This window comes from Arvicola amphibius, chromosome 8, assembly GCF_903992535.2.
Source record: "Arvicola amphibius chromosome 8, mArvAmp1.2, whole genome shotgun sequence".
NCBI classification, from domain to species: Eukaryota; Metazoa; Chordata; class Mammalia; order Rodentia; family Cricetidae; genus Arvicola; species Arvicola amphibius.
The window spans coordinates 76,311,904-76,327,078 of NC_052054.1; positions in this window are offsets into that span (position 1 = coordinate 76,311,904).

Here is a 15,175-nt window from a genome sequence, read left to right on the forward strand (position 1 = left end):
GAGATGTTTTTGCTAATGGCTTTGAGGTAGAAAACCTTGAGGAACGATTTCAAGTTTAGAAATGCACACTTTCGTTTGTTAAACAAGAGACTCACTGAGGCCAGGGAACAAAAACAGTGGCAGCCTGGCTATTGCTGGCTGATGTGCCTTTCTTGTTAGGATGGGTTCATGATCAAAGGTGATGATTAATTCCTTGTACCCATTTTTGTCCTCAGGTTTCTAATACGATTTAATAAAAAGCTCTTCATGGGTGGGTATGCATCCTCGGGATTTAAGTAGAAGTGACCATATTCATATATAAAAGTCTAGACTTGTGATTCTTTTAAGATTTTTTTAAATTACCTTTTGAGATAAATAATAAAATGATCGATCCTTTCTTTGTAACCCTAAAATGCAGACTGCCAGTAGAAGAACTGGCTGAAAAAAATTCCTTGCATGCTTAAACTCTGTTAATTCATAACAAGTTGCTTAGATAGGCATGTATGTAGATCTTTGGAAATCACTTTCTCTTCTTCTCTTCTCTTCTCTTCTCTTCTCTTCTCTTCTCTTCTCTTCTCTTCTCTTCTCTTCTTTCCTTTTCTTTTCTGTGACAGGGTTTCTCTGTGTAGCCTTGACTGTCCTGGAACTCACTCTGTAGACCAGGCTTGCCTCAAACTCACAGAGCTCCACCTGCCTTTGCCTCTCATGTGCTGGGATTAAAGGTGTGCACCACCACCAATCCGGCTTGTTTTTCACATTTAATACTTGAAAGTTTTAATTACGTAAGGGAAATGAGACCCACTCTGATTTTTACTTGTACTCATTGCAGTCCTTCACCTGAAAGATGGAAAGTTTCCACACTGTGGTTTTATACTGCTTGAAAGATCCTGCTGGGGTGTATAAACTGTAGGAGAAAAAGATATGAGAGACCCTGGCATGCCGGAGATGTGTGTGTGTGTGTGTGTGTGTGCATGTGTGTGTTTCCCTTTTTCACATGCCCCAGAGAATTACGTTTTATTCCCTCGAGAAAAAAATCTATTGTGTGATCCGTCGCTGACTCCATGCCCCCTCTTCGGTTCTTGAGCTGCTGAGAGCTGTTTCACCAGCAGCGTTACAGATAATGTTTTGCTATTATACGGGGGTGACAATTAAACCCGGGTCCTCTGGAGGAGCAGCCAGTGCTCTTAACCACTGAGCCATCTCTGCGGCCCCTCATTTCTTCTCTTTTTCTTTCTTTTTAAACAAGTGTTTGCATTCCACAGTCATTAAGATTAAACTATTTCCCAATGTTTACATTGCTGAAGAAGTTTTACATAACTGTAACAAAAAGTGGTTACGAAAAAACTGTTTTGGATCAGACAGGCTTTCATTTAGAATGTTCAGAACATGCTTGCATTTAGTTTTTTTTTTTTTTTTTTTTTTTTTTTTTTTTTTAAAGCAAATGGACACTGTTCTAATGACACCTTTGGGTGTTTTCATTGCCTGGCTTGATCTACAGTTCCTGAATGAACTGGGCATGCTCAGTGACAAGTGTGACTGGAACGGCTCTGGGCTTCCCTTTCCTCTAGTCATCTGAGCCCAGGTGTACCATCTGTCAGAAGATAGGAACTGGCTCATGTTGAGGAAGAATAGAGAGGGTTGGCATGCTTCCCAGAGTCGCAGAGCATGGACTCTGTCCAGAGAAGGACAGGAAGGCAGGGCTCCTCTTCAAAGCTCCACTGGTATCTAGAAACTTCTCAGGTTGGAATGAAGCAGGTCCTGGAACTGCTCAGGGCCATGAAGGATGGAGCAGATCAGTGAGAGAACTGTGGTCCCTGCAGGAGGAGTTGGCACAGATGATCAAGGCTGCCTACCAGGGCAGCACACAGAGGTGGCCTCCTGGCATATGTCCCCCAAACTCTAGGGCCTGCTCAGCCCTAGGGACAGAGGGTGTGAGAGCATGGGCTATGAGGTCTGCTCTCTCCCAGCAGGGTTCCTGCAACCTTCTCCCTTTGCAAGGTGAGCATAGCAATGTTTATCCAGCTCAGCCAATGAATTGCAGATGTGTCTTTTCTTAGAATGGGGCAACCAATGGCCCATAACTTCATTGTAGGTGAAAGACGAACCCGATGGCAGGACACACTGATGCCCTGTCATGCCTGTCATGATTGTGTAGTTGATGGGAACTGTGGCCGGCTCATCCAGGGTTGAGAGAGAGCACTGCATATCACTGGTATAGTACATGATCACAGTTAAAAACTCCAAAGTCAGGGAGTGGAGAGATGGCTCAACTGTTAAAAGTCCTGGCTACTCCCCCCCCCCCCCCCGACAGGATTTCTTTGTGTAGCATTCCTGACTGTCCTGTACAGAATTCACTTTGTACACAGGCTGGCCTGGAACTCACTGAGATTCACCAGCCTCTGCCTCCCAAGTGCTGGGATTAAAGGCGTGGGACACACTGTCTGGCACCCTGGGTACTCTTGCAGAGGACCCTGATTTGATTCCCAGCGCTCACTTGGTGGCTCACGACCATCTGTGACTCCAGTTCTAGGTGCTAAGTTTCCCTCTTTGGGCGTCTGTGGGCAACACACACACACACACACACACACACACACACACACACACACACACACAGAGGTGGTGTAGACACACATGCTGACAAAACATCTTCACCTTTTCCTCAGCTCCCTCACCCTGTTTCCACTCTCTCCCCCTGTCCCCAGCTCTCTCCTCATGTCCCCAGCTCTCTGACCCTGTCCTGCATCTCTCCCAGGCTGTCTTTAGCTTCCCATGTCTCTGTGTTTCTCGCCATGGCACCAGGTGCTTACTGAGCACCTACAAAAATGCCAGGTGGTGTGCTTCCTGGCTCTCGTTTCCATCCCATGTTGCACCTGTATCATTAGCATCCTTCAGTTTTCCAGATGAGAAAATTTAAGACTCAGAGCTAAGTAGACACTTAACTTGGTCTCTTCAGCAAAACAAAACAAACAACCACATTGTGATATGGACTCTGGTTTGTCAGACCTAAAAAACAGTGTTTTTCTACCACTTACAAGCACTTCCTAGAGTGGCCCCCTTGGAACAGGTACAGGGGAGGTGGGGTTGAATACATCAGTGGAAGAAAAGCTGGGATGTTGAACTGGGGAGCTGTTGTTGGCTGCTCCCTCCTCTCAGTGAGTCACTTCCAATTCCCATGAGCATCATTCGCTCTGCAAGTTAAGAAATCTGTTACTTTTCTTTTTTGAGATATGGTCTCATTAGCCCAGGCTGCCCAGCACTCACTATGTAGCCACCATGCTTGGACTATGCCTTGCTGATGACCAAACCCAGGACATTGTGTGTGCTAATCAGGCACTCTCTCCCAACTGACCTGCATCCCCAGCTCAAGATATCAGTGTATTGTCACTAGCCCTGTCTATTTGATGTTTATCCACCCATGGAGCCCCTAGAACCCTGTCTCCTCACCTCTCACTGTCCTTTGTCTGTCTGTCTGTCTGCCTCACATTCTCCATTAGCAGACTCTGAGACAGACTGATCAGGTGTGACACCCGACTTTACTTCTGGACTACAGTGGCCCAGAGGCAGGGTGTCAGCTACTCTGTGCTTTACTATGTCCACCGAGAAATGTCAGAGGACAGCGGCTCCTTAGGTATTTTCCTCACTTGAAAGATTAGTTCTTTGAGGGTTTCATATCCTGTAATTTAATCACATTCACACCCTCCATCCAGCTCCTCCTAGAAACACTCCCCTTCTCTAACCACCTAAGTCTGTGTCCTCTTTCTGCTTTTTAAAAACCTTTCAAGTCCAGTTGTGGCAGCAACACTATTCTGTCAGTGGATGACTAAGCAGATTATTCAGTACAAAGGATGTGATGCTTTCCCATCATGCTCTATGCTCTCTGGGCATGGGATGAGGTCCTGAGCTGCCCAGTAAGAACAAGGTCGTGGGTTCATAAAAGTCCATGGTGATGTCTTGCCAAGCTCATGAGTGTGCAAAGGTCCCGTGTACCGCTGGTCCTCCCCCATGGGGTCAGAGGAGTTTGTGTGTGCCAGTTTCTGGAAACCTTGACTTTTAGACTCAGAAACAGCACTGTCTATCTGGTCTCCTCCTCCCAAATCAGGACTACCAGTAACAGGTTTGTTTACCTCTGTAAGCGGTTGGTTGGTCATTTTAACAGAGAAAGAGACAACAATGTGAACACATTTGCCCCACAGTGGGGAGTTAGGGCCTGAGTCCCGCTGAGATGGGCAGGATGCAGGTTTACCATGATAAAGGAGATAGACCCTTTCCTGCCAGACACCAGTAATACTAGAAACATCCCACTTCCTTGAGGTCAGAGGATTGAGGAAGAATAGAGATGCAGAGGAGAGAAGAAACAGGGGTGGGAGATTAGGAGCTAGGGGAGGAGGATGGAGAGAAAAGGACAACAGAGAACACCATGTCCCAAGGGGCAGAAAAAGGCTCTCAGACAGAAAAGGATAAAGGGAGAACAAGAAAGCAAGAGAGTGACCACCTCAGTCAGAAAGATGCAGGAGTCCTTGGAGACATGTCTCCTAACAGCTGTGTTCTTGTGTTATCAGATGCCTGCTTTACTGTCTTCTCTACCTGTTCTGCATCCTCCTCTGCAACTCCAGTCACAGTTGGACCTTCTCTCTGTTTCTGTCATCTGTGTCTATGGTTGCTCCAGAAGAGAGGTAAAGGAGAAAGATACCACACACACATGTGCACAAACACACACACACATGCACATGCATGTGTGCAGAGTGGTTCTTAAATCCAATTTTTAAAAAATGTGCTTGGTTACCCCCAACATTCATGCCACTATTGTGCCAGTGGGCGTATCTTGCAGGCGGTCATTACTGTAACTCTCAGGGCTCATAGCTGGGTGAGACTGATGATTGCTCTTCTCCTCCAGTAGCATGCATAGCACCTTCTAGCACTGTGAGCACTAGTAAGTCGAGGTGAGGCTTCCAGATGAGCACCAGCTAGATTGCTCCATGTTCTTCTGCACCACGAGAATGTGGTGTCTTCAGCAATATGGGTTTACTGTCAAGTTGTGAAAGGCAACCAACGCCATTGGAAATAGACTGTGGTGTTTGGGTACGGGACAGTCTATGGGACCCACTGGGCCAGCTCAAGAAGATGTAGCCTATTCTTGACACTAGTGACATAAACCAAGAAAAAATTGGTAAATGGAACCTTATAGGTTGGGGAAAAAAGCATAGCCCCTTAAACGACACTGTTGCTGGGTGCTGTGGCATACACCTTCAATTTCAGCATTTGAGAAGTGGAGTTTGCTGTAATTTGGAATGTTTGCTCCCATGTACATTTGTTAATTTACTGATTATTTAAAAAAGAGTTTTAAGGAAGGGGCTGTGGCTCCGTCAGTAGAGTGCTTGCTCAGCGTGTGTGAAGCCCAGGTTCAATACAGAGCTCATCATAGACTTGGTGCTGGAGCCCACCTGTCATTCTAGCAGGTCGAGGCAGGAGGATCAGTTGAGATTGGTTCAAGATCATTTTTGGCTACAAAGCAAATTCAAGGCCAGCATGGTATAAATGAGACCTCTCATCTCAGAAATAAAGTCCAGCATTGCTCACGTTTCTACCAATTTTCCTGCATTGTCCAATGGCACCAAGTTTGGTGATGGATAGAATTGCTTAGAGAAGGCTACCAACTTATATGCTTTGATAAACCTCTGCCTTCCAAACTCTGTTTAAAATGTAAGGATATCTTATGTAGGCTGTGAGGTAGCCAACTCTCTTCCTAAGGAAGGAGTGAGCAGACAATGACTGGACGACAAGGGAACTTTATTTACTTCGTGGGATCAAGCATTTAAAGGAGAAAGTAAACTTTGAGACCCCATGGTGGCAGAAGGACACCCACCATGAGACACTGTGAACATCATATCTCTGCACTCCTGGTCTTCTGTCCCTGGGCAGGTCTCAAGGGCTAGAGCCAGCCTCGGGAATGAATTCTCATCTTCAGCCAAGAAATAGAATCGCAGAGACAGGAATGTGCTCCACAGCCTGTGTCCACAGCTCGAGTCCCACAGGCTGAAGTGGTGGGATCCCGAGCAGGCTCCCTGCTTGAGACAGAAGCTTCAGAGTAGCAATCTTCTGACTTGTCTGTCTCTGTGAGTCTTCATCACACTGTTTCTTCTTACTAGAGCATCTGGAAGCTCAGCCCTCAGCCAGGAGCCAGGAACCTGCCCAAGAGTCAGGCTTTGGCTAGGTTGTGGAGTGGAGAATCCTCCTTCTCTGACTGTTCAGTGACTTTACCCCTCCAGAGGTCATCTAACCCAAATTTATAGAACCATCTGGGTCCCGATTGGCTGAATGTGTGCATGCATGTGTGTGTATGTGTGTGTGTGTGTGTGTGTGTGTGTGTGTGTGTATGCAAATAAGGTGAAAAATGGAGCCAATCAGAGAAGAGTTGTCAAAAATCTAGTGGGAGAGGGAGGAAAACTAGTTCATAATCAAGTCAGTGCCTACCCACCTTTTTGCTGCCCAAAGCACTCCTATCAGTTCTGGCTCACCTTCCCCAGAAGCTGCTCTGGGGTGGGGTTCTCCATCCCTTCCTTCCTGTTGCCACTGTCACTTTGATCATACACCCACCCACACACATCATTGCCTGCCGCCATCAGCTGCTCCACTTGGTTCACCATGGCAGCTCCTTCTGTCAATCCCATTCTGCTGGGGTTTGTGTTTCTTTCCCAGCTGCCTCACTTGACATGTTGGGTTGCCTCACTCCGGGTTGTCAAATAGTAATCCAGAGCAGCTGGAAGTCCTATCCCATTTCCCCTTCTCTTCCACAATGACCTCTGAGCCTCAGGTGCAGGACTGTGCTGTTGGTTGTAGTCTCTTTGTTCTGTTTTCTCCAGTGTATTGCTGTGTTGATACCTCTGGCTTCAAGGCATTCAGAGATAATTTGGAAGCTAGCAGACACAGCCTGAGGACTACCTAGTGACTTTCTAGATGTGTCATCGATGATGCTAATCCACAGTAAGAGAACTGCACAAATTTATACTTTCACTGGTTTTGAGACATGGTCTCACTATGTATCCCCAACTGTCCTAGAACTCACTTTGTGGCTCAGGTTGGGCTGGAGTTCACTGAGATCCACCTGGCCCTGCCTTCTGCATGCTGGGATTAAAGGCATGTGCCCCACCACTGGCTCATGCACTTTTATGAGCTTAATTAGTGCTACATTTGTTTCCCTAAAGTTGCCACCATGAACACCAAATGCTTCATTGTTCTGAAGTTCTGGTGTGGGTCTTCTGTCCCTAGACTTACAGACGGGAAACCCCAAAGCAGAGATACATACACGTGACTTACATCACCATTTCCTTTGTGGCCAGTCTGTGTACACTATAAAATATTTACAAAATGCTTTAATTTTTTTCCTCCTTAAAAAGTTTTGTGTACATTTGTGTGTGTGTGTGTGTGTGTGTGTGTGTGTATGTGTGTGTGTTCATGCTTATGTTTAGAGGCCAGATGGTGATGTTAGCATCTTCTTCAATTGTTGTCCATTTAATGAATTAGTTTAATTAATTAATTAACTAGTTAATTAGTTTGAGACAGAATTTTTCACTGGACCTATAGTTCACCAGTTCTGCTAGGCTGGCTGATTGGTCAATGAGACTTGTCTCTAACTGCTCCACCCTGCAAATGCTGGGATTCCGTATATATGCTCCATGTTCATGCCTAGCTTTACGTGGGTGCTGGGGATACAAACTTTGGTCCTTGTGCTTGTGAGGCAGGTACATTTCCTACTGAGCCATTTCCCCAACTCCTCTTCAACTTTTCACTAACTTTTGTAGTGAACAAAATAATGGATTTCATTATGACATTTTCATATAAATCATTCTTCACTCCGGTACTACCCTGCCTCTCCCTCTGTAATGAAGATTAAAGTTCTGGTCTCATTTATGCCAGACTAGTGTCAGACCACTGAGTCCCCAGTTCCTTACTGTTGATGGCCAGAGTCCAGGTATGGTTTTTTGAAAGAGAATGGTCCCATAGCCTCATATGTTTGAATGCTTGGTTCCCAGTTTGTGGAACTGTTTGGGAAGGATTAGGAAGTATGGCTTTTGGAGGAGACATGTCATTGGTGGTGTGGGCTTTGAGCTTTCCAAAGCCCAACCATTCCCAGTTAGCGCTTTTTCTCTCTGCCTCATGCTTGTAGATAAAGATGAGAGTTCTCAAATATTGCTCTAGTGCCATACCTGCCTGCTGCCATGCTCTCTGCTAATTTGGTCATAGACTCCAATCCTCTGGAATTGTAAGCAACCCCAATACACTCTTCTTCTATAAGTTGCTTTTGTCATGGTGTGTTACAAGGAGTGAGCTCCTTGTTTGTCCTGGCTGCCCACCTAGCTTACACCCACACAGAAATAACCACACAGAAACTGTCTTAATTAAAACACTGCTTAGCCATTAGCTCTAACTCCTTATTGGCTTTCTTTTACATTACATATTCGTTTAACCCATCCCCATTAATCTGTGTATCACCACATGACAGTGGCATACCGGAGATTCTAACTGATATCCATTTCCGGCGGAGGATCCATGGCTTCTCTCTCACTCAGCTTTCTTCCTCCCAGAATTCAGTTCTGTCTCCTCCACCTACCTAAGTTCTGTCCTATCAACTAATCCAAGGCAGTTTTTTTATTCATTAACCAATGAAAGCAACACATAAACAGAAGAACTTCCTATACCAATGGTGTCTCTTCACAGCAATAGAGAAGTAACCAAGGCACCAAGCAAGTGCTCTATCACTGTGAACATAGACTCTTTCTAAGTTACTTACGTAACGGCTGATGCTTAATCTCAGGCTTCCTAATGCAGAGATGAGAAGCATGGGTGGCCATGCCCATCCTTAGACCTCCCTTTCTTAATGAGACTTCATTTCTCTGTATTGGAGAGAGATATGGAGTGAGGGAAGGGAGGTAGCGTCTTTCTTGTGATGGTCAGCCAATGCCTGTCTGATGTTGGCAGCAGACCTGTACTTCAGCGATTCAGGAAAGAGAAAGGTCAGGAAACCATGGTGATTTCAGGCATTGCATCTGTGCTTTTCTGACCTTGGAAAGGTGCCACAATAGACTTTAATGACCCCAGGACCTTGGTCCTGCCAAGCGGGGTGATCTGGGTCTGAACCTGGGTCATTATTTCAACACGGGATTCCCAGTGGGAGCCATGAAGTACATTTCATATAGTAACTGTCACAGTCTTCACACTTTAGGGGATGTATATTGCCTTCACCTACTAATAGACAGAAGTATACAGATGTTAAACCCCTTTTTCTTAGGCCACACGGTGGATTAGAACTATATCAGCCTGGAATACAGAGGGAGACCTTGTCTAAGACAAACAAACAAAGAGACCATCCACTGAATGCATTTCAGATATGATATGTAAATTTAAATCAACTCAATTGGAAAACTTCAGATACTCTTGGAACATCAGAATCATGGAAATACTTTTTTTTTTCCAGTGGGAGGATTCACGAACTCTAAATATAAATCCAAGATTTTTTAAGAAGAGTAAAAAAAAAAAAAAACAAAGAACATCTCTGGAGAAAATTTTGGTTCCCAGTTAAGATAGGCTATTATTGACAAAATGCTCACCAGATTTCAACATTCCATGAAAAATCAACAATGACAAAAATATAACCAGTCCTGGTGACATTAGCTTACAAGCCCAGCTACTTCATAAACTGAGGCAAGTTGACCACAAGTTAAAGGCTGTTCTGAACTATAAAGTGAGACCTAAAACAAATAGCTGGGTGTGGTGGCACAAATATGTTATCCTGACAGTTGGGAGGCAGAGGCAGGAGGACCAGGAGTTCAAAGCCAGCCAGGGCTACATAGTGAGACTCTTTTTTCCAAAAACAAAGCAAAACAACAACAAAAAAGGAAATTGTGGGGGCTGTGGATGTAGCTAAGTTGGTAGAGTTCTGGCTTATGAAGCATACACGAAACCCTGGGTTTAATCCTTAAGTACTTCTTAAGATAACCATGGTGGCTCATGCTTGTATTCCCACCACCTGGGAGATGGCGGCAGGGAGATCAAAAAGCTCAACGTCATCCTTGGATACAAGGTGAGTCCTAGTTTAATAAGGTCTACATTAGACATTGTCTCTAAAAGAGGGAACCCATTATGGTGCAAGATTAGCGTGATGACCTGCTGATCTATCAGGAGGACCATATATGTGGAGTCATCCTTAGTCATGTGAGTCATAATGATGTTGATGGTTTCGGGTCCTGGATAATTGAAATTTATTTTGCTGAAAATACTTGGGGAAAGTCATTATTTCTGAAAGTGTGATAATTATGTATTTTTAAATGATCCATTTCTAGAGTGATGGAGTTGTAGGCATGTGCCATCACACCCACTTTGTGCCATGCTGAGGATGAAATCCAGAGCTTGGTGAATTCTGGGCAAAGACTCTATTATCTTAGCCACATCTCCAGATAATTTTGTCTTATAATGTCCTGTAATGAGCTCCTGTAATGTGATGTTCACACTCACTTTATGCAATGCTGAAGATTAAACCCAGAACTCTGTGCATGCTAGGCAGGCATTGTACCACTGAGTTACAGCCAATTTTGTCCTATAATGCCTCCTTAATCTGAAAGGTTCTGTGGATGCCAGTGTTGTTTATGTGGTTCTCACTCAGTTGCTTACCATCTTCCTCTGCAGATGAGTCAATGTGACCTCACAGTTCATTTGTCATCAACTCTTTTGTAGATAAGAGGATAAGAAACAAGTTACAACAGAGAAGATAAAAAATCTCATCTGAAGCATACACATATATACAACCTTCCATGAACCACATACATGAACTACACAAGCTTAACCTAGTTTGTATTTTCCAAGGTGAATGATGAATAACAAAGTCCACAAAATAAATGGTTGTGTGAAGGATTGTCAGAAAAATGAAACCTGGGGCTTATTGGTATGGAATGAATGTATTTTATGTGTGAAAAGACATGAAGGTTTTATGTGTGTCTGTGTATGCATGTGTGTGTCTATGTGTGTGTTCATGTGTTCATGTGTGTGTGTGTTTGGGGAGAGTATGGCAGAAGGCATCAGTTTGGATGTCATCTCTACAACCCATGTTGAAATTTAAATGTCATTATAACAGTGTTAAGAAGTGAGATCTTTAACATGTGACAAGGTCCTAAAGCTTTTGCTTTTATGTTACAGGTTGGTTGTGAATGTTGCCCAAAACGTGTGCTGGAGCATTTGGTCCACAGCAGGTGGGAATTGTTGACAGAGGTTTCTGCCCCGCCCAGTCCTGCAGCTGTTCAGTACCAAAGGAATATATAGAGGCTTACATTAATTATAAACTGGTTGGCCTATTAGCGCAGGCTTCTTATTAACTAATTCTTACATTTTAAATTAATCCATATTTCTTGTCTGTGTTAGTCATGTGGCTTGGTACCTTTTATCAGTGAGCCATTCTTGTCTTGCTTCCTCTGCATCTGGGTTATGACTGCAGGCTGAGCTCTTCCTCTTCCCAGAATTCTCCTATTCTGGTTGTCCTGCCTATATGTCCTGACTGGTTACCAGCCAATCAATATTTTATTAAACCAATACAAGTGATACATCTTTACAGGGTACAAGGCTATTGTCCCATAATACTTTCCTTTTTTTCTTTTTAAAACAAAAACTCTGAATCTAATCTCCTTCATTTAGCTTTTTTTGACCATTATTTATGACAACTTATAATCAACACTCTAAACAAAGACAAATGTTCATAATCTATTTTTTGGGAATGTGGGCATAGTCTTTTGGCTACCTTTTGCTGATAAGGGGTGCTGATAATCTTATGGGGCTGTAAAGAAAGTTTAGGATTATGGTCAAGCTTTGAGTGGAGTATTCTGTGAGGCTTGATCATCTTAGCCAGCAGTCTTTAGGCTATTCTGGATATAGAACTCAGAGGAAACTCCAACAGAGAGGTCCTCTGAAATGTTGGGTCATCTGGACCATTGGCTCCTATTGGAGATTCTTCAGGGAGTCTTCCTTGATCAAACCTGATTTTTCTTAACCCAAATGAATCCACAGCCTTGCTGTGGAAAAATGGCTTTACCCTGTAAACATTTGTTTCTTGTACTTGTTTAATAAAATGCTGATTGGCTGGTAGCCAGGCAGAAAGTAGAGGTGGGGCAATGAGAACAGGAGAATTCTGGGAAGAGGATTCTGCAGTCTGCAATCGTGATCCAGACACAGAGCAAGCAAGATATGACTGCCTCACAGAAAAGGTACTGAGCCACGTGGCTAACATAGACAAGAAAAATGTGCTAATATAAGTTATAAGAGTTAAGAAGAAGCCTGAGCTAATGGGCCAATCAGTTTATAACTAATGTAGACCTCTGTGTGATTTCTTTGGGACTTAACAACTGTGGGAACCGGGCAGTACAGAAACATCTGTCAACACAGCCTCTCATTTCTTGTGGAAGTAAAAGTAAAACCTCTTCTCCAAAGTAACATATCTTTTGACTTAAATTTTGAAGTCAAAGCATTTTTAATGTATATATGTTAGATTAATCTAGCAGCATTTGTAATCAAATGTCTTTTAGCAGCTATTGTTCGTTCCTCAGCTGTCAAACAATTTAAAGACAACACAATAACATACAGCATTTGGATTTTTTGTGTATTTTTTATCTTTTCATTACTTTATTTTAAACTTTTTTATTTTTAATATTTGGTTTTTTGAGACGGGTGTGTGTGTGTGTGTGTGTGTGTGTGTGTGTATATATGTCCTGGAACTCACTCTGTAGATCAGTCTGTCCTTGAACTCACAGAGATCTGGCTGCCTCTGTCTTCCCAAGTGTTGGGATTAAAGGTGTCCACCACCACATCCAACTACTCTCTCTCTTTCTCTTTTTTTAAAAGGACTTTATCCTTTTTTTCCTATCAAGCCTACATACTTCTTTTTTTTAGGTTTTTCGAGACAGGGTTTCTCTGTAGCTTTTTTTTTTTTTTTTTAAAAAAAAAACCACACTGTAAACTGTTTAGAGGTTTATATTTTTTCGTTTGAATCTACCTTTACTGTATATTTCTCTTTTTTTGACCACATGAGCCTTTAATTTGCTAAATAATATGGCAAGGATTAAATCCTTGGCCTTAAAAGCTAGATTCACCTCATTCCTTAGCTTTTTGAGAGTCTAGCTTTATGGTTGAGGTACTGGTGGGAAACATGTTTATTGCCACAAATCTATGGAGTTTTAAGGTCCCTGCCACCACCAAGAAGCATTCTGTCAGGTAGTCATAAACACCATTTAAGTGTTTGGTGGTGGGGCCTCTTAAAACAGCTGCAATATTTTTGCAGCTAAAGCTAAGTCAGGAAGCCTCTCTCAAATGAGATGCACTTGCCTCTAGCAAATAGAGCCTACCCAAGAAAATGCTGCTACCAAGAAACCATGCTTACCTTTGCCTTTTTTTGTGTGTGTCTAGAATTACTTCCCAAGCTCTCTCAAGTTTTATGTGGATGTACGTGCCCACGTTGGCACCATTGGGAATTACGGAATCTTTAAGAGGTGAGGCCTGCCTGGTGGAAGTAGGTTACTTACAATGGCTATAGATAGATTAGACGATGTCTTATGCTCTGGGCCTGATTCCAGCTTGTATCTTTCTCTCTTGTTTCTCATCTGCCACTGCCATGTGACCAGTCACGAGCTCCCATAGCAAGCCTGGAGCCCCACCTGATGATGATTCTAGCCTTTGAGTAACGTGGTCATGTTCATCCTAACAGCACAATCTGGTGCCATTTCTCTGTAATCATTGCTCTTCTTGTCACCGAGGCCAGATTCCTGTTACAAAGGAACTGAGTGGAGAAGATTTATTTTCTCTTAGTTTCATGGCAGGTTAGGTGTGGCACTTGGGGCTTTAGTCTAAACGTGGGAGCTGTGGTTGTTCTTATATATGGCAGATGATGGAAGAAGAAGGAAGATGAAGAAGAGAAAGAGGACACACACACACACACACACACACAGAGAGAGAGAGAGAGAGAGAGAGAGAGAGAGAGAGAGAGAGAGAGAGAGAGAGAGAGAGAGAGAGAGTCAGTCACACGCAGTGGAGTTGGAACCCATCAACTTGCCTCCAACAGCCTACTTCTTTCGGGCAAGCTTTACCTCGTGGGGTGTCCTGTTTATTCCCCAAATAGTGTTATCAGTTAGGTACAAAGTGTTGCCATGCAAACCTGTGACAAGGATTCCACTTTCAAACCATAACGGCTTGCGAGTGGATCAAAGTCACCATTATAGGGTGGGCCAGCTAAGAATGTCCAGTGTCCTTCTGGCTTTCCCCTTCAGCCTTAGGAGTTTCAGTTGCTGACCCCTGAGTCACACCATAGAGCAGCAGCAAGGGCCTCCCCAGACACCAGTGCTGTGTTCTTGGAAATAACTGCTTCCAGAACCACAAGTCAAAAAATTCTGTCCATATAATTACCAGGTTTCCAGTATCCTGCTAGAGCAGCATCCAGACTAAGACAGTCTCTTGCAACAATCTGCAGGGTAGGAGGACAGAGATAGCAAGAGACTGGGCCAGAGAGCTTCATGTCCTATGAAGACAGCCAGAAGGACAAAAGGAATCTTTGGTCATTAGTCACAGTCATCAGAGACTCTTTTAGTTAGGGTTTCTATTTCTGTGACAAAACACCATGACTGGAAGCCACTTGAGGAGGAAAGGGTTTATTCTGCTCACTTTCCCACTTTACAGTTCATCGTCCAGGGAGGTCAGGGCCAGAACCTGGAGGCAGGAGCCGATACAGAGACCATGGAGGGTGCTGCTTACTGCCTTGCTCCTCATAGCTTGCTCAATCCACCTTCTTATAGAACCCAGGACCATCAGCTCAGGGGTGGCACTGCCTATGGTGGGTTGGGCCCTCCATGTCAATCAGTAAGTAAGAAATTGCCCAACAGGCTTCCCATGGTGTCACTTTAAGGATGCATTTTCTCAGCTGAAGTTCCCTCCTCTCAAATGACACTAGCTTGTATCAAGTTGACATAAAAGCTTGCCAGTCTAGACACCCATGGGCCTCAACTGCTCCTCTGCCAGGTTTTGGCCTCTCTCTCCTCCTCATTCCCGAGCCTTCCCACTCCTGAAACTTTTTTCTTTAAATATTTATTTATATATTTATTATGTATACAGTATTCTGTCTGTGTGTATGTCTCCAGGCCGGAAGAGGGCACCAGACCTCATTACAGATGGT